The sequence below is a fragment of the Myotis daubentonii genome, chromosome 16 (assembly GCF_963259705.1).
Source record: "Myotis daubentonii chromosome 16, mMyoDau2.1, whole genome shotgun sequence".
NCBI classification, from domain to species: Eukaryota; Metazoa; Chordata; class Mammalia; order Chiroptera; family Vespertilionidae; genus Myotis; species Myotis daubentonii.
In genome coordinates this window covers 52,710,572-52,737,118 of record NC_081855.1, presented here as the reverse complement: position 1 = coordinate 52,737,118, position 26,547 = coordinate 52,710,572, and positions in this window count along the sequence as shown.

Here is a 26,547-nt window from a genome sequence, read left to right as displayed (position 1 = left end):
CCTTATAAAGGGAAATGATGAGGTCTTAGAGGTGCTTGAAGACATGTAGACTTTTCTTCCGTCTTTCTCTTCCTTGATTGCTTACCGATTTCTGACCTACCCCATAGCTCTACCCGTGTGTGTGTGTGTGTGTGTGTGTGTGTGTGTGTGTGCGCGCGCGCGCGCGCGCCAATTCAGGACAGGCCCACACTATTAACTGTAATCAATATCACAAAATAGCCCTAGCTGGTTTGGCTCAGTGGATAGAGTGTTAGCCTGGGGACTGAAGGGTCCCGGGTTCGATTCCGGTCAAGGGCACATGCCGGGTTATAGGCTTGATCCCCACTAGGGGGCTTGCAGGAGGCTGCTGATCAGTGATTCTCTCTCATCATTGATGTTTCTATCTCTCCCTCTCCCTTCCTCTCTGAAATCAATAAAAATATACTTTAAAATATATATGTATATCACATAACAGTCAACGATACGCTCTGCATTCTATTTTTTGTGCTAATTCTTAGAAGCCTGGTGTGCATTTCCCATCGATAGCGCATCTAATTTGGATTTTCCACGTTTCAGGTGCTTAGTAGCCACACGTGGCTCGCGGCTGCCCTATCGGATAGCATAGCTCTCGGGCAGCGGTGCTAACCTCACTGCACGTTGGAATCACCTGGGAGCTTTAAGATACGGCTGCCCGGGTCCTCCCTGCAGTGATGCTGGGCCGGGCCGGTCTCTGCAGGTGACCATCGCGGTCTACGAGGCGCTTCTGGGAAAGCACGTCCCTCCCCCGACTCTGACCAGACCGCGTTCCCTCCCATCCCGTGAGGCTCACTGTAAACAGAAAGGAAGCAAGCTCGGACTTGGGCCCTGGGTGGAGGGAGACAGACACAGCGTGGCCTTAGTTCTGTCTGACAGGCAAGAGCGAACAAGCTGACTCGCTAGTCTTCTCCCGGGCTGTTTACCAACAGGCTCAGCCATGATTTGTTTGCCGCTGCCCTTTAAGCCTGCGCTGTGTTTCTTGTTCTCTGGGATTTGAGGGTGGTTTAAAGACACTGTAGCTTTGGCAAGATCCGCCCCCTCCCCAACCCCTGCCCCGTGTCCCATTGGGAGCTCCCAAGGGGGACAAAAGCGTTCCACGGGGAACTTGGATCCGGGGACTGCAGGGGCCTGTGTGACAGGAACCCCAGGGTGTCGTGACTTCTGCACAGCTCGCCGGGCTCGGCCCGCCCCAGGCGGACCCTCCTTCTCCGCAAATAGAAACCAGTCCAGACAAACCGCAGGGATTCGGGTTTCCAAATGCATCCAGAGAACATTGTTTCGGGGACGTGGACAGGGAGGCATGAGTAATTCAATCCGCAGGGAAACAAACAGGGGGCCGCCCCACAGCCAAGACCCAGGGTGCCGGCGGGCGGCTGTCGGCCAGTCCCAGCCACTCACGGACACCTGGGGCCCCGGCTGCCCCGCGGGCCCCTCCCACTGAAAGGGCACCTCCCAGGCCCGGCCCGGAGCCGGAGGCCAGGCGTCTCCGGCCACAGACGATCGCTGAGGGTTTGTTTCCAAGGGCTGTGAGCTCAGGAAAATCCATGGAGACCAGAGTCGTCGGGGTGCTGGCTGTGATACTTGCGTGACTTGTACTCCGTGTGGGTGGTTTCATTCAAGGATTCATGAGGAAGTAGCCGGCCGGGGCCAAGGCTTCCTGCCTAGGGAACGCGCTGGGAATGGCACACAGCCCGGCCGTGGCCGCTGAGCCAGGCGGCCCTCCGTCCACTGGGAGGCCACGCCTGGATGCTGACCCTCCGATGGCGGAGAAGGGCCGGCCCGTCCGCCCTCACCCGTCCAGTCTGTCACCCGGGCCTACACGTGGCGGGTAGGGCCCAACGTGACTGAATGCGAGTCTGTGCAGTGCCACAGTGACTCACACGGGGACGCGTTCCATGAACTCGCTGTGATATTCGCAGGTAATCAGCTGTGCTTATCGATACCGTGTTGAGGAAGCCAACCACATTTCCCACGCTCGCCTAAAGCTCACATTCACCTTGGAGATAAAGGCTCGGAGAAAGGGACCCACCTTCTCTCGCTGTTCCTGACGTGTATAGTGCAGCTTTTTTAATGAGATAGTTTTCATTTATAGCACATGTCAGAAACAGAGCCACCGTTCCTCCTGTCCTAGGCTAAAAAGAGCCTGCACGGGTTCGCAGAGCTGAAGAGCCAGGAAGGCTGGCTTCAGGCACGGCTGGATCCAGGGGCACAGAGCCTATCATCGGGCCTCTGCTTACTTTTCTCTCCCTCAGCCCTGCTGTCTTCAGTGTAGGCTCGGTCCTCAGGTTCTCTGTGGCAGCACGGTGGCCGGCTTCGTGCTGACAGCTCCAGCTCTCTGTCCTCCCAGGTTCAAGCCCAACAGGGATAGGCCATCTCTTCTCCGTTGCTCCCCTGGGGTCTGCTTAGACAAACTTATATCATGTGCTCCCCCCGCCTTGAACCAGCTACTGACTCAAAAGATGGAATTGCACCCATTGTCCAGAGTAGGGTCACAGCCTGCGTCCTGGAGCTCAGAATGCAGCCTCGGCTGAACCCCATGGATTGAGAATAGGGGTGGGGAGGGCGGAGGGTTCCCCAGGGGAGCTGCTGGGTCACCCTGAGGTGCGAGGGGGGCCTTGGGCTCTTGGTCCTTCATGGCTGATTCCATCGCACTCAGAGATGGTGCTCTGCTCCCCCCGATCCGCCCCGGTTTGTTTGTTTGCTGTTTTTCTGACAATGCCCTTGTGCACAGAGGCTGCCTTGACCTTCACGGCCTCACAGGACCCGCTGGAGGTTGTAGTGGAGGAAAATGCTCTTGTAAACTGCCCTGCACTTTGCAAACTCGGGTCCCCTAGGCTGGAGCCCATAGGCCCGTGCATGCGGCTGCTTCCTTTGCTTCCTTAGTGTAAATGACGAGCGAGGGAGTTGCTCTGCGGAGACGGAGCCCAGCTTGGGGTACAGACATGGACCCTGACACCAGGCTTCCTGGTCCCGGGCTGGGCTCTGCCGTGAGTAAGTCACTCGGACCTCTGTGCTTGGTTTCCTCATCGGTGAATCGGGGATGGCGGCAGGCTCTCCCTCGCACTAACGCGTCCATGACGCGTGTCCAATGCTCAGACCAGTGTCTGGCGTGCAGCCCGGACTCTCTCGTAAAAATAACAGCGTTTACTACGACGAAGCAGGCCCCTCTGTTTAGGGGTTGCTCTCTCAGTGCCTCCCAAGGAGACACCTCGGTAGGAGGTAACCCAGCCTTGGCCTCCCCCGCCTCCCCCGACCCTGTCACTCAGGGCCTTGGTCTCTAGCGCCCGCGTCGTTCTGGCTGGGCCAACAGTACTGCTTTCTGAGAAGGAGTTGAGGACTGGCTCTGTCCGGTGCTCGGCTTGGCCTGAGAAACACCGCTTCGTGCATCAGGAACAGGAAAGCTTACCCCGTGTGCTGTTGTCAAGACAGAACGTGGGTGGCGGGCTCGGAGCCCTGGGGTGGGAGTGGGGGGGTCGAGGTGGCCGGGAGCCTGACCCGCAGGCCCCGATGTGGCTGCCCTCACCCGGGCAGGAAGGTGCCCCATCAGAGGCTCCTGTGCCGCCGTGTGCCTTATTATAACAAGTCCTCCGTCTCTGCCCCCGAGAGCTGCCGTAGGTAAAAGGCCGGCCGCCCTGCCCGCTGTAGGACTCGGCCGTGAGGTCCCTGCAGACTGGGACTTGCGTCCAGATGGTTTGAGGTTGAGGAGCAGGGTTTGCAATGCTGTCTTTCGTCCTCCCTCCTGAGGCGCAGACACAACAGGAGTCTCTCTCGGCCCCACGGGTGGGACTCAGTGGCCTCACGGTCTGGAAAGGATCCACTCGATGGAAACAGATCCGAGTGGGAGGAGGCGGCCGGGGAAGGAAGACGCGCCGGCCCGCAGCCCGGGGCCTGGGGACAGGGCGATCATGGGGCTCAGGAGGGCAAGGGGTCTGTGTTCATCCCAGAGGCCCAAACCCACAGGGACAGCTGGAGGCCATTCTGAAAATTCCTGGAAAAGGAGACGTTCACATCCCCTCCCAGGCACCCTTTCTGCTTCTGTGCAGAAGTGGTCGCCAGACTTGGCATGATTGACATTTGGGGCTGGATGATGCTTAGTCGGGGGGGGGGGGGAGGGACATCCTGCCCATTGTAGGACATTTACCAGCATCCTGGCCTCTGCCCCCTAGATGCCTGGGGCACCCCTCCCACAGTCCTGACAACCAGAACTGTCTCCAGACACTGCCCCGCGTCCCCCGGGCCACATCGCCCTGGCTGAGAACCATGGCCCACCCAGGAAGGCCTGCGACATGCCAAGCACTGTGCCAGGTGCTGGTTAAAGAAAAAACAGCAGCCCGGCTGGCGTGGCTCCGTGGTTGAGCATGGCCCTATGAACTAGGAGGTCACGGTTCGATTCCCGGTCAGGGCACATGCCAGCTTGCGGGCTTGATCCCCAGTGGGGGTTGGGGGGGAGGGGTGTAGGAGGCAGCCGATCGATGATTCTCTATCATTGATGTTTCTCTCCCTCTCCCTTCCTCTCTGGAATCAATAACAATTTATTTTAAAAAAAAAAACAGAAAAAAAAAAAACAGGAGGTTTCTACCCTGAGACTCAGACTCAGAGCTCAGTGGAAAGAGCTCGCGAGTCGGTGTGAGTGCATAGAGCAGGCGCGGTGCTGAGGCTGCCAGTGAACTGTCTGCGCCGAGAACCATCTGTGTCCGTAAGCCGCGTTGCTTACTGTTTCCTGAAAGAGCTGGGCCTGGGGCCTTCCTGCTCAGGTGCCCCTCGGAACCCTCCGCCCGCCCTCCCGTGGGAAGGGAACAGCTGCTCTCAGTCCCCGAGGATCCGCACTTCAGGGGCTTGGCCGGCGGTCTCCGCGCCGCCCTCTCTCCAGGCGAAATCCCAGGTCTCCCACCTCCCGGAGGCACTGTGGGTGATGCCGACATCGTGCCAAACATCTGGATGAGAGCTGCAAAACGTGGCCGGTTCTCCCCGAGTTTCCTGCTCCACCACCGGGATGGGGCGTCAAAGCGTCCACCGTCCTGTCCTGACGCCGGCCTCGATCCGGAGCTCGGGCTGCGGGGGCCGCAGTGGGCCACACGCTTGGGCCCCCGCCCTGTCCGCCCTTTCGTGGCTCACTTCGGATGACCTCTAGGGCTCGTCTGCTGTGCTTTGAGAAGCCGAAGACAGGGACGTGCCACCCGACTCCCATGTCTCCTCCCTGGTGGTCCCAGCCTCCGCTGACGTGGTGTTGTATCTGGGAGAAGCTCAGAAACCACTCACCACCTCCGCGTCTGATGCTCTGTATATACATGGTCAGACGTACTCACTCCGCAGAGACCGGGGCAAGTGACTATGATTCAGAGACTTAAAATCACCTCTTCCCCCCACCCCCACCCGACACCGATGGAAAACCACCAGGGAAACCGAAACCCACTTCTCTGTGCCCACCACTCTCACCAGAGCACACCCAGGATGCAGGGGACGAGCGTGGCATCTAACAGGGAGGCCCACCCAGACCTCGCCCGAGTGCCGGCAAGAACCCCGGCTCCTCACGGGGGAGGCACCAGCTTGACCCGAGAAACTCGATCCTGACCTTGCTCGCCCAGGGCCTTCTGTTCCCGCAGAAACCCCGCCGCTCCTTTCTCCCTGGCCGTGGGCAGGGTGTGGAGGTGTGGTCCGAGCAGGCCGACCCCTCGGGGGTCTCCTGTGGGCTGGTTTATAGGTGTGGCCCCACCCAGACCCAGATTCTGACAGCGGCCCTCTGAGGGGGAACACAAGTGTCAGCCTGAACGCTGGGTCCCGGGTTTCCTCGGCCTGCCCCCTGCCCATCAGGACGAGTCACGCGGGTGCAGTTAACACAGCGGAGGGCAGCACGGGGGGCTTTGTCCCCGGCCCCTCGCTGACCGTGTTCTCAGCACGGGCCTCGCTCGAATGCCAGCCTCGCCCTGGGTCCTCCGACCCAGAGACCTGTAAAGCCAGCTGTGTGTCCGGAGTGTTTACAGCAGCCCCGAGGCGAGGAGTGGGCTGGGCCGTCTCTGGAAATACCTTCCAGTCTAGGGGGGCGGCTGTGTTAGTGACGGACATGGACAACCAGGTCCCGGCTCGCACCGCGGCCTCACACCATGCGGACTTCTGGGGTTCCTCTCCCCCCGCCTGCTCCAGGATTCCCGGGAGGAGCAGACTGGATAGAATCACAGAGGCCAGCCCAGAACTGCACTCCCCCCCCCCCGCCCCCCAGTCCTAACCCCACAGGTGCCCTTCCTGGTTGAGGCAGCCCAGCCCGGAGTTCGTGTTGGCGGACTATTTGAACTATGGGGATAATGTCGGCGCGGGGGGCCAGGGACCCCGTCTGTCCCACCCGACACCGCTTCCAGCACCTAGGATAGTATATGGCACAAATAGCATTTGCTGGATGGATGGATGGATGAGAGGAGAGGAGAGGGGGGTTTGAAGCCATTGCCTCTCAGCCAGTCTTTTTTTTTTCTTTTACCATGGAACATTGTGCACAGAAATACAGGAAGGAGAACGCTACAGCAATGAAAGGTGTTTGCCCATCACCAGCTTCAGTAATTATCCAGCCAAATGTGTTTTCCTTCCTTCCTTCCTTCCTTCCTTCCTTCCTTCCTTCCTTCCTTCCTTCCTTCCTTCCTTCCTTCCTTCCTTTTTTGCTTTTATTGTGGACTAGAGGCCCCATGCACAAAATTTGTGCAAGAGTAGGCCTTCCTTCCCCCGGCTGCCAGCACCAGCTTCCCTCTGGCACCCAGGACCCGGGCTTCCCTCGCAGCCCCGGCTTCGTCCGGAAGACGTCCGGTCTAATTAGCATATTATGCTTTTATTATTATAGATACTTGTAAACATACACACAAACAAGAGACAGTTATCACAAACCCCATAGACACGTCATTGCCGGCTTCCACAATAGGAGCCCTGCTTACCCGACACGGACACACGGGGTTGGGGGGACAGGTCCAGGGCTGCCTTTTAGAGGTGACCACGCCAGTATATTTCTGAGCTGTTCAGAGAGACAAAAGGAACATCTTACGATGATATCCAGCTTCCTTTCTGGAAAGATATCCAGAAAGATGTGTTTCTCTTTTTTGTAAAAAAAAAAAAAAAAAAAAAAAAAAGAAAATGTTTTTATTGATTTCAGAGAGGAAGGGAGAGGGAGAGAGAGACAGAAACATCAATGATGAGAGAGAATCATCGATCAACTGCCTCTTGCACTGGGGATCGAGCCCGCAACCTGGACAGGTGCCCGGACTGGGGATTGAACCGTGACCTCCTGGTTCATAGGTTGACGCTCAACCACTGAGCCACATGGGTCGGGCTTCTCCTTCCGATCTCGCTTCTCCTTCAGATGTGAAGAGCAGCCCCCACCCCAGCCTGTGCACCCGGCACGCAGATATGGAGACGTGGATATATATACGTTTATATACACACCAGCAGGCCCCTCCCGCGGCTCATTATCTGTGTTTATCTTATCAGGACACCGCTCGCCCAGGCCCGCGGAGAACAAGGCATTTAGTCTTTGCAGCCGGGCTTCTGTTCCCGGTCACCAGTTCAGTTTATAAATCCACCGTCCCGGGCGGAACACAATCTGAAAGGCAACATTGTCTCTGGACAAAGCTGCGACTGTGATAAGGGCGCTTGTGTGGCTCCCGTCTGCTAATAAACTGTGGGCCCCGGGGTTGCGGCCGGGGGCCTTGGCAGCCTGCGCCCGCGTCTTCCCCTTCCATCCCGAGGGCCACGCAGAGGTCAAGCTAGACAGAAGGGGTTTGCTGAGCCCCTGGGGTCGTGGGAAGGTGGGTTCTGCTCTCGGGCACGGTCGCCACCGGGACACACGTCCCCGGCCGGGTCTCCCTGTTCCTTCCAGGGAGAGCTTAGCCGAGGTGACCCGAGAGGGGTTTGCCGTGTGGGATAACGAGCTCATTGTTCCGGACGCTTGGATTTGGGGGCATCTCCCCAACTCCCCTCTGGGGGCAGATGGAAGTGAGGCCCCTCCATCCAGGGGTGGTCAGCGACGTTTTAGCCGTAAAGTGACACCGACAGAAGGCCTTGGCGAAACCACAGCAGGCCACGTGAAAGCTGATGTGATGGCTATCAGCAGAAAGGAACAAGAAGGCCGTGGGCAAGTATAGTGGGCGCCCTGGGCGCAGGTGGGTATCGCCAGCCTTGGGCCAGCCTAAGTCCCGTGCACAGAATGCGTGTCTCTGAGGCTGTTGTAGTTCTACGTTGACGATGTATGTCAGCAGAGCAGGCCTCACAAAGAGAAGGCAGTGATGATAATATCCTCTCATCTATGTACAGTGTGGTTTATAGCGCCGAAAGGAGGTGAGCAGGTCTGTGTGGGTAAGTTGGACGGTCCCTGATTGGCGGTGGCAGTCGATTAGAAGAAAGTTTAGGCGGAAATCAGAGAGTTAGGGGTACTGCGCGCTCCTCTAAGAGGTGGGGTTTTTATGGGAGGCCCTGGGCACCCGCTGGAGGCTTTTGAACAAGACAGGCAACAAGGCCTGGCTGGTGTGGCTCAGTGGTTGAGCATCGACCTACGAACCAGGAGGTCACAGTCTGATTGCTGGTCAGGACACATGCCCAGGTTGGGGGCTTGGTCTCCAGTAGGGGGCGTGCAGGAGGCAGCCAAATGGATTATAGAGAACAACATAGACTGATGAAAAGGGACAGATCCAAAGACTGAGAAACAGCGATCAGACTATCAACCCCCAGAAGGAAAGTAGGGGAGGGCGGGCGTAAGGGGAAGAGGTCAACTGAAGGACTTGTATACATGTATATAAGCCAAACCAATGGACACGGACAACAGGGGGATGGATGGGATCATGAGTGTGCGGGGCGGGGGTGGGGGGGAGGGGCGAGGTTGGGGGTTAATGGGGGGGATGAGGACACATTTGTAATACCTTAACTAATAATAAAAAAAAAATTAAAAAAGGACAGTGAGGAGTTTCCCAGAAGCTCAGCAGAAAGAGGAGCCTGACCTTGGTGTAACCTTGCAAGTGTCACCGACCCCCCAGCCCGGGCCTCCGAGCATAGAGTGGGAATTAACATGAGCCAGCTCACATCCTGCGGCTCACCTGGCAGGCACCTTGGCAACGGCGACTGTTTGGTGCTTTAGAAAGGTCGTCGGTGAGTGGGACGTAGGATGGGGGCAGATGGGAGGAAGAAGCAGAGGCCAAGGCCAGACCCAGGTGAGGGCCAGGTGCAGACCTGAGCCCCCAGTGGAAACGCCAGCTCCTCTGAGCGGCCCTGCCTCCTTCCCCTCCGCCCCACCCCCACGGACTCTCAGTCCCACCTGCCAACCTGTTTCCTAAATACATATGCTTTTCTCTTGGCGTAATTAGTACGTGTCTCTCCTCGCAGACTCTCCGCCCCCACACCGGGGTCTGTCTCGCCACGCCCGGCGCCCAGGTGTGACGGATGCCCACCCCCCTCTGTTTTCGTGTCTTGTGGCTGCTTTTACAAATTACCCCAAACTGGGTGGCCTAAAACCACAGGAAAGATTCTTTCCCAGTTCTGGGGGCCGGCCCTGCGACGTCGAGGGGTGGGTAGGGCCCCCTCCCTCCCTCCAGAGGCTCCTGCAGAGACTCCTTCCGCCTCTTCCAGCCCCGGTAGCTCCAAGCCATCCTGGGCATCAGCAGCATAAGGCCCGTCTGCCTCCATCGTCCCCCGAGCCTCCTGCTCTGCCTGTCTCCTCTGTCTCTCCTGTGTGAGGACTCTCGTCATTGGCTGAGGAGCCCTCCCGGATCATAGGGGAGGGTGTCCTGTCCAGACCCCCAGTTACATCTGCAGAGACCCCTTTTCCAAATGAGGGCTCAGTGAGCCTCACCTTTCTCTCCAAAGAGCCAGACCGTAAACGTTCAGGCTTTGTAGCAACTCCTCAGCTCCGCCCTTGCAGCTCCGAGGCAGCTGTATACAACCCATGAGTGGCCGGGGGTGTGTGTGTGGGGGTGTGTGTGTGGGATGGGCTGCAGTAACTCTCTATCTGCCCAAGCAGGACAGGGTGGGTCCTGCCACGGCCAGCTTGCCCATGCCTGCTGCAGAGAGGGGGAGCCATGGCGTGTTCTTGAGCAGGGGGACCGCGTGCCCAGCTCTGGGCTCTGGGGAGACGACTGGAACTGTGGGGGCAGCGTCCGGCCTGGGGCAGGGAAGACCAAGGCCCCTTTGCTCAGGGTCCGGGGACGAGGGCCACGGACTCTGCTGCTGAGAGTGTGGTTTTCCTGAGATAACAAGGCGTCTGCCCCCCTCTGGAAAGCAGGATGCTTGCTGCGCTGGGACCACCCAAGGAACAGACGGTTTATTGATCTAATTTTGGCATAAAAGACTTTAATAACATTTACGAGGCTTGTGAGCTCTCTCCAGGCCAGCGCCCACCTGGCATCGAGGCAGCTGACTGGGTAAAGAGCTCTCTGCAGGCAGCTCTGCCAGGCTTCACGTCGGTTTTGATTAGAGGGAGGAGGGGGAGGGGAGGGCGGGAGGATGGTCCCAGGCCACGAGCAGCTTTGGAGAAGCAGGGCCGGGGAAGAGCCAAGCGCTCCCACATCCTCTTGGGCAGCGAGGACAGTGGGGGGTGGGGTGCGCAGCGGGGGAGAGGTGGCCTCGATGGGGGACACCTTTGAGTTCTGACATTCCTGGTTCCCTTTTTGCCTCTTCCCTTTTCATCTGGGGACTCTTGCTGACTTAACCTGGCTCCAGATGTTCGCTTTATAGGAAGATACTTGGCATCCGATAAAAGCCTCGGAATGCTGACGGGATTGGATATTCTTCTAGAGCTGGGTGGCCCACAGTGTGTGTCACGCCAGCACTTCTGGGCAAACTGGTCTCGTCTGAGAGAGCAGAGCTCAGTGCAGGCAACGATGAGGGAGTTGGCAAGATGCTCAGAAACGTGGCCACGACCTTTCCACGTGGCCATGACCTTTCTACGTGGCCACGACCTTTCCATGCCACTGTCTCTGCTTCTCCGTCTCCCTCCGGCCCCCCAGCTAACCAGCGTGCAGCACCTCTTACAGGCACTGGCGTGAAGATGTGTAAACCCATCTTGTCCTCTCTCTCCTCACCGACCCCCATCTATCGGCCTTAGGGTTTGAGTAGTTTTTCAAAAGTGCCCTCAGCGCCAGACCGGTTGCAGTCCCCCTGGCCAGGCCTCAGCTCCCGGGTCCCCTGTCTCCGGTTCCCCCGAGGCCAGAAGCTCTGCTGGCCGAACTCGAACAGTGTCCCAGCTGGAAGGGAGCCGTCCGGCCCAGGAGCCCACATGCGGGCACGTTTTAGAGCTCACATTCGGGAACAGAAGGCCTCTGCGCACGGACATGACTCCAGTGTGAGCCAAGGACAGTCAGTCCGTGTTCTCGGTGAATAATCCCCGAAGGGCCCCAGCTCCGCTTTGCAATGGCGGGAACTGCGTCTCCAGCAGCGAAGGTTACGTACAGCTCCACCGTCTCGGCGATGAAGACCTGGACGTCATCACAGCCACCAGGATGAGAGCTGTGCTCCGAAGGCAAACGCCTCCGCTCTCCCACTTCCCAGTAGCTGACCAGTAAACGCCTGTGGAGTGAATAGATGGCTCTGAGCGTGTCCGCCGGCTGCCTGGCCGTCAGTCTCAGAATGGTTGCACTGGCCAGTCCTTTTCTGAAAACATTACACATCTCAGAGGGGCTGGACCCAGGGCGTGGTCGGCTCCACCCGTGGAGGGGACGCCTAGGACACGGCACCCTTCATTCCACACAGGAACAGGTCCAGGGGATGCGGAAACTTGCACAAGGTCACCGCTGGGAGACGCCCGAGCCGGGACCTGCGGAAGGGCTTTTCTCCCCCCTCGGCCGTCTCATGGGGCCTGTGCTGCTGGGTCCCCATGGCCTACGTCTGTGCTCAGCACCTGCACTTACAGCCTCGCTCCTTTGAGGGGAGGCTGCGAGGGGCCTTGAGCTGTGCTGAGAAGAAGAGATTTCAGCCCCAGCCGATTTGGCTCGGTGGTTAGAGCGTGGGCCTGCGGACTGAAGGGTCCAGGGTTCAATTCCAGTCAAGGCACGTGCCTCGGTTGCAGGCTCGATCCCTGGCTCTGGCCCAGGCTTTTGTGGGAGGCAACCAATCGATGTGTCGCTCTCACATCGATGTTTCTCTCTCGGTCTCTCCCGTCCCTTCCACGCTCTCTTAAAATCAATGGAAAAACGCCCCTGGGTGAAAATTAACAACAACAACAAAAATAGACTGAGGAAGAAAGAAGAGATTCCACACAGAGTTGAGCGGCCCATTTCCCGCTGGCCCCGGCCCACTCTCAGGGCACACAGACTTGCATCTCCGGGGAATCTGGCCTGGTTTATCTGCTCTGGAGATTCCCGTGTGACTGCTGCTCTCTGGGGCTGTGTGTCTGTGCCCCCCTCCGAGCCCCACCCTGGGCCTGGCCACCTTGGCCTTGGCTGCCTCAGGACTCCACTGTGACCCCCTGGAGCACTTGACCCCCAGGAAGAGAGGAGGGGAGTGGCGCCTATGGGGCTGGCGGGCCTCCCTTGCCGACTTTGCCTCTCTGTTCCCTTCCTCCACCCCATGTGGCACTTCTGTGCAGGTGTCACCGAGTCCCTGGCTGGTCACCTACAAGGCTGTCCCCGAGCAGAGGACACCACACACGTGCAGGAGTCCGACTCAGGAGGCGCGGAGAGCGCCATGGTACAGGCGGCGAGCGCTGGGACCCGCTGGCCCCGCTCGCTGCCGGCTCCGGGAGATGCCCGGGCACAGGAGAGCAGCCCTGGGGCAGACAGAACATGAGGCGACTGGCCAGATGTCACAGATGAACTTGAACTTCTCACCTTGTAGCCAGGTCAGAGGTGGAAGAGCTGCAGCATCATTTCTGGGCACCCAGGGATCTGCCCAGCGGGACAGCCCCTGCATCGGGGCAGCAGCCTGGGTCTAGGGATTCGCACCTGCCGGTCGGTACAGATCCCGCCCTCTGGGGACCTGCTGCCCTTGGCCTGCCTGACACCATCCCTGGCCCCGGGAAGGGATTCAGCTACTGGAGGCCTCTGTGAGCCGCCCCTGCCCTACTGAGCTCCTCCCATGCCAGCTGCACCCCTTAATCCCAGGAGCCACTAGGGCAGTGATGGCGAACCTATGTATGACACGCGTGTCAGAGGTGACACGCGAACTCGTTGTTTTGGTTGACTTTTCTTTGTTAAATGGCATTTAAATATATAAAATAAATATCAAAAATATAAGTCTTTGTTTTACTGTGGTTGCAAAGATCAAAAAGTTTCTATATGTGACACGGCACCAGAGTTAAGTTAGGGTTTTTCAAAATGCTGACACGCTGAGCTCAAAAGGTTCGCCATCACTGCACTAGGGGACGCCCCAGGGTAGCTGATGCACCTCCCCCCTCCCCCCACTGCCTGGGAGCAGCGCTCAGAGGGGGCATTTGTCCCGGTGGAGGGCATCAGCCCTGCACGCAGGCGTGTGGCCTGGCAGCCACCGATCAGCCTGGCCTGTGTGGAGGTGGCTGTCCAGCACGATGTCACGGCGGTGGGTGTCCAGTTAGCAGAGTGGCATCGTTTGCCCAGAAAGTCTTTCCCTCTTTCTTTCCTGCAGTGATGCTTGGCCCCTGGGCCCTTTCGGAGCCAGGCACCGGCTCCCCCTCCTGCAGTGACGGCACTTTGTACTTCCCCGGGCCCTTCGTTCAGGTGTCTGACGGCCCTTCTTGTTCTGTGGGCCCTGCCTGCCGAGGCCACTTCCTCGTTCGGAGGGTGGGACGGGCCCCAGCAGGCCCGGTGGAGGCCCGCGGAGTCAGGGCACCGTCTTCCCTGAAGTTCCCGTGAGTCAGGGGTGATCGACAGCCAGGCCTCCAGTTGCTGTGCTGGCTCTTCCTGATGTGTAACCAGCCCGGGCCGGTCAGCTGGAGCCAGGCAGTCCTTACCCAAGGCCCTCTCCTGCCCCGAGTCCTTACACACACACACACACACACGCACACACGCACGGCCTCTGCTGCCCCGAGTCCTTACACACACACACACACACACACACACACACACACACGGCCTCTGCTGCCCCGAGTCCTTACACACACACACACACACACACACACACACGGCCTCTGCTGCCCCGAGTCCTTACACACACACACACACACACACACACACACACACACACGGCCTCTCCTGCCCCGAGTCCTTACACACACACACACACACACACACACACGGCCTCTCCTGCCCCGAGTCCTTACACACACACACACACACACACACACACACATGCCTCTGCTGCCCCCGGGTGAAAGCAGGACACACTCAGGTCCGTGTCTTCTAGGACACATGTGGCCTTGGGGCGTCCCCAGCCTCCCAGAGCCTCCGTTTCTGCTCATGTAAAATTGGAATAATCGTGCCCCTTGGCAAAAACTTTGGAGGTGCAGCAACAGAGTATAGAGAGTATTTAGCTCAGCCTGAGCATATACTTGCTTAGTAAAAGGCATTATTAAAATATTATTTTAAAAGGTACCATTAAAATATTTAAAATGGTATTAAAATGTATTTAATAGGCATAAATATTATTTTAAAAGACATTAAAATATTTTAAAAGGCATTATTAAGATATTCTTTATAAGGTATTATTAAACTATTTTAAATATTTATGTAAATGAAAATAGGGTGGGGCAGAAGGAGGTTTCCGGCCGGGAGCACGGGAGAGCTTATTCTCGTGTTGTTATTTATTAATATCGAACTATTTTCCATGCGAACAACTGGACCTCCTCTCGCCCCTCCTGCACTTAGTAGTTGATGAACAGTAACAACCTGCGGTCATTTTGCCAGCGTCACCAGCACTGCCGGCTCCCCTTTTCCCTCCTCACCCTCGTCCCCACGGCCCGTGCCTGCCCCGCTCACGGTTTCACACTGTCTCCCTCTGAGCTCGCGCCTTTCCTTTCCACGGTGGGGTGTGGAGCCAGGCAGGCTCCCGTCTGATTTAAATATTATGCTTTTACCCCCGACTTTATGGGATAAAAGGTGGCCACGAGCTTAGGGTATCGTCGGAATCCCAGGTGGCCTGGGCTGAGGCCCGTGCCCTAGACAGGCTGACACAGTCAGGCCCTGGAGCCGAGGCTGCAGCCCAGGGTGGCAGTGGCTCTGTCGGGCCCCGAGGGAAGTCCTGGGGGTCCCCTTGGCCGTTGTCAGGCTGGCTGTGCAGGTGGTGGCTGTCTGCTTCTCTGCTCAGAGAGGAAGGGCTCCTGTCCCGGCTTGTTGGCTCCCTGGCACTTGCCGCTTACTTTTACGATGTGTTACTGGCTCATAAATCGTCTGCCTGTCCCACGAGCCTGGGCAGGGCCTCCAGGCCACAAGCCGGACACTCGCATCGTTGACTTTACCAGGATGTGGTGCCGTGACCTCCAGCACCATGAGTGCAGCCACTTCCGGGGGCCGGGGCGGGTGAGGGGGTCATGGAACCCAGGCTCTGCCTCCTGAGCTGTCCGGGGATCCTGACAAATCCTTTGGGTGTCGCCTGCGGATAATCTCGAGCTGTTAACGAGCCCAGGAAATAACCCGTGGGTCCGCGGGGGCCAAAACGAGAGCAGAGAAACCTCCCTGTGAGTCACCGCAGATATTTACCCTCGAAGGTCTGATTGCGAAATCTGCTGAGCCCTCGGGTGGCACTCCCCTTGGGACCCGAAGAGCCCCAGCAGCAGTCCGATGTGCAGTGTTGAAAGGGTTGGGCAGGGGGACCCCCCACTTTTAGCCTGGGAAGCGCCCCAAGCTGCCAGAACTCCGCGAGGAACCCTGGGCTCCGTCGTCCCTGAGAAAACTCTGGGGATGGGGTGCGGACTCCCTGGGCGCTCTGGGGGAGCTTGGCCTCTCCTAGCTTGTCTCCCTCTCAGCCGCTCTTTGGGGTCTTGGCCACGCGTTCACCTCGATAGGATTTCCACCCGACCCACCTCCACCCCCCAGTAGGAGGGCGTGATGGCTGTTGGGGAAATTCTGTCCTCACACTCTCTCCTTGGAGCTGCAGATGCGAAGCGATCATGACTTTGGGCACCTGCCCCTTCCTTCCGTGGGAGTGTCTGTTTTATCCAGGCACCTGCCCTCCTCGGTCCTTCCTGCCAGCGAGGACCTACCAAGGACTCGCCGCACGGGAGGGCCAGGCTGGGTCTCTTGCCAACAGTTGCTTGCACCTAATGGGAATGGAGGGGCAGCCCGAGTCCTACGCAGGAGCCGCCGATGACTTGGGCAGTGGTGGACGTTCCGTCTGAGGGTCGGGGGCCCACCCCTTCCCGGACCGCCTGCCCTCGGTGCAGCAGAAACGTGGACAAGCTCGCGTAGAGGCTGCGCCAGCGTTCCCCTCGCAGGTGCTGGTCCTGCAGAGGGCGAGGAGGTGGGCGTCTTGGTTTTGTTGTGTTGTGCTGCCATTTTGTTTGTGTTTTAGAAACAGTGGGTGCCTCCCAGTAAGGTCTCTTGGGTTATCCACTCTTACCCTGAGCTTGAGATGGACTCCCAGGTCAGGCGGTTACATGAATAACAGGGCTGATGAGAAGATGGCTGAGGCTCCGTTGGAATAAACAGCTTCCTTTAGGGTGGAAGTCGCCTCCGGATCGGAGATAAGGAGCGGAGCCACAGCCTGCCCCCGCGTGACAATCAGAAACGTCCGCAGACATGGCCAGTGTCCCCTGGGCCAGGGCGCCCCCAGTGGAGCACCCCTGGCCTCAGGGAATGGGAGGGACAGTCCTGTTCCCAGGTGTCCGCAGGCTTCTCTGGAGCCCAGTGCTCAGGCCCCCATCGCGGGAGAGAGATTCCCCGCAGGGCCAGGACCTGATGGGTGTGAGGAGGGCCCCACTGGGACACCCCATGACTGCCGCCTGCCGCCTGCGTGTGAAAGGCACCTGAGCGGGGAGTTGGGGGCTGGGGGTTGTTCTTGGAAGGCCCTGGAGCCCAGCCCAGTTCCGATTCCCCAGACCTCTGCCCAGACAGCCTCATTCGGGCTTTTGGGGAGCCCACCTCTCCTCCCGCTGCTGCAGAGGGTGGACTCGTGCGGTTCTTGTGGCCAGGGCTGCTCGGGCAGTTTGGGGCCCGTGGCTCCCCCCACACCCCCACCCCAAGCTGCAGAGGCCTGCTCCTCAGGCTCACCTCCCTCCGACACTGCTTGGACACAGGCCTCCATTTCTCTGGACCCATCTCCTGCCCCGGGGGAGGGGCAGCTGGCCGGTGCTGAGCTTTCTCCTCGGAGGTCCTCTGTGATGGGGCGGGGCCACCGGCTATTGGACCTTGTCCCCAATGCGCCTCTGTCCCTGGTCTCTGTGGCCCGAGGGTGGCCTCCGGCCCTGGGTTTTGTGTACTGAGCCCTGACGCCCCCACTTCCACCCCACAAGGCTCAGGAACCCTGGCTGCCTCGCACCCTCAGCCGAGGATGCGATGGGTTCTAGGAGCGGCTGCCCTTAGGTCAGGCCATTCGGTACCAACCGTCACTGCTTGGGGTCTCCAAGCTCACCCGGATTTGGTGATCCGCCACAGGGACTCGGCACTCAGGATATAGTCACACTCACGGCTAGGGGATGTCACAGTGCAAGAGACGGGATGAAATCGGCCAAGGGAAGAGGCACTGGAGGAAAAGATGGCTTCCTTCGATTCCTTCCCAGCACCTCCTTCCAGTCCCTCTGCGGGGGTGGGGTGGGGGGAGGAGGGTAGGGACCTGCGGCTGGGGCGCTGTGCCTCCTGTGCTGCTAGGCTTCAGGGTAGAAAGCAGAATGTGCTGAGTCATGGGGAGGGGCTGGTGTTCGAGGGCCAGGGGCCAGGGCTGGGCTTGAGGTCCTGACTTCCTGCGTCTTGCTCCTGCCTCCTCACCTGCCCCCTGAGGAGAAGTCTAAGGCGTGAGAGGAAGGCAGGCCCCGGGGCCTCCACCCACCTTCCCGCGCTCCTGGCAAGCGCCCTGTGGTTGGCAGGACATGGACCCCAAGGCGCCCGTTGCACCCGCAGCCTCCCTGCGCTCCAGGGCGTCTCAGCCATCACGCCGGTGGCCTCACTGGCCGAGAGGTTGCAAGTGGGTAGCACCCCCGTTTCCCGTAGAACCCCCCATTCCCCTGCATGCTCTCGCCCTCCTGGCAGGGCCTATCCTTGCTCTCTGTAGAGATAGCGGGACGTTCAGAGCCCCTGAAACGTGTTTCATTTGTAAAGGAGTATCATTCCTCTCTGTCCCGGGAGCCCAGGCTGCGTGTAGACAGCAGGCTGACGGGCCGCTCTCTCCCCAGCGCAGAGGGAGGGAGCACGTGAGGTCTCACGCGAGCCAACAGCCCGCGGTTTCTCCGCAGAGCCCAGAGCTCCCTGCAGGAGGAGGAGCAGGTGGTGCCCGGCTTTGAACTGGGCCCACATGCCCCGGGGAGAAGGGAAGGTTTAGTTCTGTCTCAACAAGGGCGTGGGGGAAGCATCCTGTGAGTTTTGCATTGGCCGGGAGCCAGGCAGAGAGCCATGGGACCGGGGCTGCAGTCGAGGGCTGTTGGGAGCGCGTGTCTCTCTGATCGTGCCCAGAAGATTGTTTTGCGGGTGGAAAAGAAAGGGGCCTTTCACCCGTTCTCGTGTGGCCCGCCCTGCATTTTTCGCTGAGCAGCCGTTTCGGAGTTTCCTCTTGGAGCGGTGGGTTTATGCTGTCCAGATGTGCACCATGTGGCGGTTTTGTGTTTTGGCGTTCCAGATGTGCACGGCCGGGGAAATGAGCTTTGGCAAAGGCAGGGCCTGTCTCTGGCCCTGGGAACCTGCAGAGGCTACAATGCGCTCGTTGTGTGGGGATCCCACAGAGTTTCTTTAACCTCCGGATTCTGCAGCCGAGGACACTGAGCCCCGGGGGGTGTGACTGCTCGCCGCCGCTGATCGATGGCCCGCAGCTGGGAGCGGCGAAGATACCAGCTTTGCTGGAACTCCTGGCCCCGATCCGCACGCACGTCTGTTTCAGCACCGTGTGCACCTGGCGCTCTTCCAGGCGCTGGAACCACATTGGTGAAAAAACAAAGATTCCTAGCTTGTTCTGATGGGGAAAGAATGAGCAGTAAACATAAAAAATGGGCACTTTATATAGTAGGTTGGCACGTAAGAATTGCTTTAAAAAATCAGGAGGAGGAGGAGGAGGACGTAAATGAGGAGGAGGAGGGAGAGGAGGGGGAGGGGGAAATGACACTAGGGTTAAGGGGGATGGGACCGTGGTGATGGTTGACCATTTTAGCTAAGTGAGTAAGGGTAGATTTCATTGAGAAAGTGACTATCTTAGTCACCTATTGTGGAACAAAAGAGCTTTAAGTTCAGTGGCCTCAACCAGTAAATATTCTCTCACGTTGTTTGTGGGATAGGAGCTCACGAGCGGCTCCATGGAGGGTCCCTGCTCAGGGTCTCTCTGGAGGTCAGCCGGGGAGGCCATCATCTGAAGGCCCGACTGGGGCTGGAGGACCCGCCCCCAAGGTGGTGCCTCACATGGCCATTGGCTGGAGGCCTCGGCTCCTTGTTGCATGGCACCTCCGTACGGCTCCTACCACATGGCAGCTGGCCTCCCCCAGAGCACATGGTCCAAGGGGACAGATGGAAGTTGGAGGGCAGATGGAAGTCGCCGTGTCTTCTATGACCCAGCCTAGTCTTGAAAGCGGGGAGGAAGCAAGCCACAGAGATCCCAGAAGGAATGCTCCGGTGGAAAGCCCTCAGGTGGGAGTGACAGCAGTGTTTATGGGAGAGCGTGGAGGCTGGAGGGCAGGACACAGAGGTCATTGCCGGCCAGGGGAAGGTCATGAGCACAGAAGCAGCACAGCGGACAGGGCAGCTGTGCTGAGAATAGATCACAGGGCAGGCAAGAAGCCAGGAGACGGGGCAGGAGGCTGTCACGGTGAAGCAGGCGGGAGATGGGGAGGCTCCCACCTGCCCGTGGTGAGGGAGGAGCTAGGGAACGCCTGGATTCTGGACCGATTTTAAAAAAAAATGTTTTTATTGATTTGAGGGAGAGGAAGGGAGAGGAAGAAAGAGAGAAACATCAATGATGAGAGAGAATCACCCCACACTGGGGACCGAGCCTACAACCCGGGCATGTGCCCTGACCGGAATCGAACTGTGACCTCCTGGTTCATAGGTCAACAGTGCTCAACCATTGAGCCACGCCGGCCAGGCTGGACCCCTTTGAGGTTAGATCCACAGGATCCCGTCGGATTGTGGGAGGCGTGATAGAGTAGCCACCCAGGATGACCTACAGCTCGCAGTCCTCCTTCCCAGGCTGCCACTGGCCACCTCTCCTCCCGCCTCCTGTGGTTTTGCAGGGAGAGCTGAGGAGGGGCCTGGACTGTGTTCCGCCACCCCCCACCCCCCCACCCTCTGGGCCTGGTGGCTCCGTCCACCCCGTGGAAAAGGAACGTACGCCTCCTGCGTGCGAGCAATAGGAAGTGTTTATGAAGGCACTTAATGCTCTTTAGAAGAAACTGCCAAAGTGCCGGAAAATTTTCTGGTGGTTGGCAGTGGTATTTTGCTGGAGAGCGCAATGTTTTTGTTGCAGCCCCTCCCCCTGAAACGTTGATTCTGCAGATGGACGGACTGCGGCGCTCAGCAAAGAAGGAACTGGGGTGAAAGGAGATGTCGGGGGGCGGGCAGGGGAGGAGGAGGAAGCTTGGGGATCCTGAGGACATGCCCTACGCAGACTCCAAACCTGTGGTCGAAGGAAACCACCCACAGGCCAAGTGTGCAGGCGATGAGAACGCAAAGCCCTCCTCACCCAAACCCTCCCGTGACCCTCCGGCGGGTCTCACACGGCCGCCTCAGCTGGTTATCTGAGGTCCAGGGCAGGCCCGGCCCCTCTGTGCCTGAGCAGTGAGGGTGGTGTACCCCTGGGGGTGGGCTCTGCAGGGCAGGGAGGAGCAGGAGGCCGGGGTGAGGCTCTGGGGCTGCCGGTCACGTTCCGTTTCTTGTTCTGGGTGTGGGTTTCGTGAAATCGGTCAGGTGTCTGAAAATTCCAGGTACAACACTTAGAGTCTGAGCCCTTCTCTGCTCAGCATTCAGCTGCAGTGACACTTATTAAGAGACAAGGGGAAGACATTTCTTCCCCAAAAGGGTGAGCCGACCCAGGTAGGACCTGAATTCCCACCTTTAGAGATTCCTTGTCTGATCAAAGGCATTGTTTTTAAAATGCCAAATACCTTGCCCGTCGGCGCGGCTCAGTGGTTGAGTTTTGACCTATGAACCAGAAGGTCACGGTTCAATTCCCGGTCGGGGCACATGCTGGGTTGCGGGGTCGATCCCCAGTGGGCTGTGTGCAGGAGGCAGCTGATCAGTGATTCTCTCTCACCATTGATGTTTCTATCTCTCCCTCTCCCGTCCTTTCTCTTTAAAATCAATAAAAATGTATTTTTTTTAAAAATGCCAAATACCTTAAGGAGAATTAACCAGCAAGTTGTTGCCATTGGCCATGGACACGCATCTCAGCCAGTGGACAGGGAGGCGTGGCTTAGCTCTGCCTACTCAGGACTCGGTGAATAAAGTCACACTACATTGACTCTGTTGTGTCTGTTTCACTCAGAACTGTGTCTCTGGGGGGCCTCGTTCCTTCTCATCGCTGGACACAGGGTTCCGTTGTGTGACTGGAACACAGTTTATCCATTCATTGGGCTGAGGGCATTTGCTTAGTTTACACTAATAGCGCTTCTGTGACTCCTAGTGTGCGTCTTCTCACAGCTACGTCAGCAGTAAGCACGTTGCTCCTGGGTAGACAACCCCAGGGCCCTTGTACCTCACACAGGCAGCCTCACACCTGGGCTGTGCAGGGGGATCGAGTAGGGAGAGGTCCCTAGGACACCCCACAGGGAGTCAGAGACCCAGGTGTACCTGGGAGCTCTCCACCTTTCAGCAAGGGAGGCAGCAGCGAGGGCCTGAGTCACCCTCAGACACCACCCGGCCCTGCGCCTTCCTGGGCTGGGCCCCGCCCACTCTGAGGGTGGCAGACCGGAAGGGAGCACTGGGTCATCTCCTCTCTCCAGCCTTGTCGGGCTGTGGCAGGATCCCTTGCGTGCCAGGCCAGCCCCACTGAGCAGGTAGGGCGGGCGGCCCTTCGGGGAACATCCAGCCCCTTCCCACCTGCCGGCTCATCAGACGCCTCCCCAGGCCGCCAAGTGGGAAGCCGGTGATGTCATCGCCCAGCCCCAACAATCAGGCCTTTCATGGCAGGACGATAACAATCAAAACAGTATGTCAGGGCCTGCCACGCAAGAACGCACACGCTCGTCCGCAGGGAGGATCTGAAGGCGGTGAGCGGGGCCGCCAGGAGCGCGCCGTCTCCTTCCGAGATCCCCCGGCCCGAGAACATAGCCCGGAGAGCAGGCCTGCGCGCGCATGGGCGCTCACTCGCCAGTTCTCTGAGAAACCAGGATGCTGCCCAGCACCTCCCCCAGGACTCCTCACCTCCGACCCCAGAACTAACCCCAGAACGAACTCTGCACGGAGCAATACTCCACGGCTGGGGTTCGAGCAGGAGTGTCGCGTTGCACAACTCCAGGGGGCGCTGTTCGCCGACAGAACGTGCAAGGTGCCCAGAGTGCGCAGCCCTGGGGTTCTGAGGCTGCCGCCTTCAGAGTGAGGGAGCAGACTGTTGTGTTGACCTTGACCCCCAGGACTCGGTCTTGCCACAGCCAAGCTCCCTGGCCGGCCCAGCTCCACGGAGCCTAGAGATTCTCGGTGAGATGCATGAGCGCCATGTTTTCCTTGCCCGGAGGGAAGTTTCTGGTGTTCAGATGTTTGCCCAGGAAGCAAAGTCACCTACACTGTTGCTTAGTCTGGCGGGTGGTTCTCAGCCAGGGACGGTTGGACCCCAGGAGACCTTGTGGGCCGTGTCCGCTGGAAGGAGGCTACCGGCATCTAGTGGGTGGAGCCGGGGATGCTGCTAATGGTCCTGCCGTGCAGTGGGCAGGCCCCAGGACAGAGTGGCCGGGCCAGAATGCCAGGAGTGCCAGGTGGAGAGGCCCCGCGTAGGGGAGATGCCCAGCCCCGTTGGCCCTGGGGCCTCTGGTTCCCATTCTCCCCTCCGGCTCTCCTGTGCCCCAGGGGGCCAGGCCCTCCACTCACTAGCTGAGCGGGCCTAAGGCAGTGCTGCCTGTCCGCGGGGGATGGGAACCCAGGTAACCTCTCTTTAGGACGGCGTGATGGCTCTGTGTGACGTCCGGAGGAACCGAAGCGTAGAGAGTCGTAGTTAAGAGTGCCCACGGTCACTTCGTGGCTGGGTGACCTTGGGACCAGTCACTGAACCTCCCCGTGCATCACCCTTCCCATCTGTAAAATGGGGGTAATAGTGGCAGAAAACACGTAGGGGTGCAGGAGGGGGCCAAGCTGTCGCCACACGTAACATGGGTAGGACATTCATTTTTTCTTCTTCTTTTTTTAAAAATATATATTTTATTGATTTTTTACAGAGAGGAAGGGAGAGGGATAGAGAGTTAGAAACATTGATCAGTTGCCTCCTGCACACCCCCCCCCCCCACTGGGGATGTGCCCGCAACCAAGGCACAGGCCCCTGACCGGAATCGAACCTGGGACCCTTCAGTCCACAGGCCGACTCTCCATCCACTGAGCCAAACTGGTCAGGGCGGTAGGACCTTCTTTACAAGCATCTGCGTACCTTCCAGGATCGTGTGAACATCCTCTGTGGCCAATTAGAATTCTGGCCCAGGGTCGCCTCTGCCATGTCCCGGGCTCCTGGGTGCTCCCAGGGGTGACCAAGTCATCCAGTGGGCCCGGGACTTTCCGGGGCTCACCACTGAACGCCCAGTGTCCCGGGCAAACCTGGGCAGTCGGGCACCCCAGTTCCCATCACAAAACTCAAGCAGCACTCGGGGACTTTTAAGTGTATTTCCTGGGGTGGCAGGGAAGGGGTCCTGAGTCGGGGCAGGTGCAGCACCATCCGCACCCTCACCCCTTGGTGACCTCTTCGGTCCCTGGTGACTGGAGTGTGTAGCCAGGGCTGGGAGCTTTGGGTTTAATTCATGGTCCGGAGTTGATGCCAGTGGGATGGGGCACAGAGGGTGTGAGGGGACTGAGCCTTTCCAGGGGGTCACCCCTAACAGATGCACAGCATGGAGCAGAGCAAGGGGCCCCGGTGAGTGTGTGTGTGTGTGTGTCTAGGTATGTATGCGTGTATGTTAAGGGATATCTATGAAGGTGGAGAGGATGGAAAAGCCATGGTCTAGCCCTCGCTGTCAGGGGTGGTGGAGCCAGGAGCCCCCAGAAAAGAGTCCATGACCACCCAGTGAGACAGCACCCTCAGAGCGGCCTGGCAGCATCCCAAGGGCGGGCCCTGGTTGGGCTGTGCGCCCCATGCCGGCGCTGGGGCAGGGCAGGGCAGCCAGGCGTGCCCGGGACAGAAGAATGGCGTTTCTGTGCTGCTTATCAGGACGGTGGCTCCGGCAGGATGTGGCGAGGCTTCCCCAGCCCGCCGGGCGGACGGCCGCAGCCAGCGCCCCATCATGGCGAGGACTTTGGCCGGGGAGCCGCACCTTGACTTGCTGGTGACATTGGGCTGGCGGCTCTCCAAGGTCAGGCTGTGGTAAGTCATGAGGACATGAAGGCAGGTGACGGCCATGGACAGCGAGCCACCAAGTGCTCTTTCCACACGACGGCGACGAGGCCCCAGATCTGGTCAGACCCCTGGACCTTGCTCATGGGAAGACCTTCATGGGGTCGTGGGTCCCATCTGGTCAGATCTTTCTGCAGCTGCTGAGATATGAGGGCAGAGACCAGCAACCACAGCCTGCGGGCCTACTCCGCCCACCACCTGGTTTTGTAAATAAAGTTTTATTGGGACACAGCCCCACTGGCTCACTTACATACTGGCTGCTCTCCCACTGCAAAGGCAGAGCTGAGTAGTAGCCACAGACACCTGGTGGCCCTCAGAGCCTAAAATACTCAGTCGTTTCCTGTGAGGTGGCTCATGGGTCGTGGGGAAAGTCAGAGCCTGCCTGAGCCTCTCCTCCCTCAGAAATAAATGGAGAGAGCCCAGATTGCGTGGTTCAGTGGTTGAGCATCGACCTATGAACCAGGAAGTCACGGTTCAATCCCTGGTCAGGACACATGCCCGGGTTGTGGACTTGATCCCCAATGTGGAGCCTGTAGGAGGCAGCCCATCAATGATTCTCCCTCATCATTGATGTTTCTCTCTCCCCCACCCCTTCTTCTCTGAAATCAATAACAATATATTTAAGAATAAAGAGAAGAAGTGAACAGAGAGAGCTGCCTGAGATAAGGGGGGTGGGATCCAAGGGAGCCCAGGGGAGAGGCCAGCAGACGGCGCCATAGCCAGGGCCCTTCTGGGACATGCCGTGGGCCACACGGTCAGGTGTCCTCAGGGCGTGACCTGCCGCCCCCAGGACACCAGACGTTTTCTTTTTTAGAGAACGAGTAATAACTCTGCAGACGCCATCACTCTGATGGGTGGGTGTTGAGGGGAAGCCTGAGGCTGTCAGCAGGAGACGGGATGAGAGTTCGTTTGAACGGTGTGCGAGCTCCATGTTTCTCAGGCCAAGGCTCTTCGAGGGCCAGTCTTTCCTCAGTGTCTCCTCGCCTGGCGGGCGGCCCCCAGGTCAGAGAGTCTCTTAGGAAAACATTGACCCCAGAGCCTCCGTGTGTGTGTGTGTGTGTGTGTGTGTGTGTGTGTGTGTGTGTGTGTCTGGGGCTCTGAGCCCCTGTGAAATGTGTGCATGGGCTGAGGTGCAAGCCCAAATATAAAAAGGTTAGACTCTGAGGATGGTCCCCGTGCTCTTTGCTGGGGGGTAGAACGGGACCGTGGCCAGAGCCGGCCTAACGGGACCGTCCAGGCAGCCAGTGCGTCCCCGTTCCGGGAGCCTGGCGGGTGAGCGGGCAGGAGGAAGGGGGAGTCCCCCCTTGTTGCTGAGCTGGTGGGTGGATCCCTGTTGGCAGCAAAGGGACAGACGTGAGCAAATGGGCCGGAAAGACAAGTGACAGTGGATGGAGCTTCCTTTTCTCTCTAATCCTCCCCCCACCCTCCGGGCCACGTGCCCAGCATTGCCTGCCAAGTGGCACCTCTTCTCTCGCCCTGGAGATCTGTGGTGATCTGACGGGTGCTCCGTGGAGGGGCTGCCCACGGACGTGTCCAGCCCGGGTCGCTCAGGCACCACCTTCCCGCTGTGTTCAGGCCGATGCTTGGCTTTCTCGGAGTTTCCTGGCTGTGGCTCGCAGGAGGCGGGCTCTTCATCCAGGCGCGCGCCTCTCCCCCGGGGTCTCACGCTGCATTTGCTCCCGTCAGTCTCGTTCTGGGGCTTCCTCCCTCTGCACTCGGATGCCTGGTCTGCGCAGGAAGCCGGCTCTCAAGGCCTGGCTCCGACCAGCTGATCAACTCGCGCAGCACCGTGTCCTGCAGAGGCAGGAGCAGAGGGGACCGTGGGGAGTACCACTGGGGCCCGAGGAAGCGCCGTGCCAGGTCCGGACCCACCCGGGAGTCCGTGGAGAAGCCGAGCCCAGACCCAGGCGATCGGGGCCACTGTCCGGCTCTGCATTGGACTCTCTTGTCCCACTTCTGAAGTTGCTTCTTGATAAAATGTGATCGATCCACCCCCATGCCCTCGGGGAG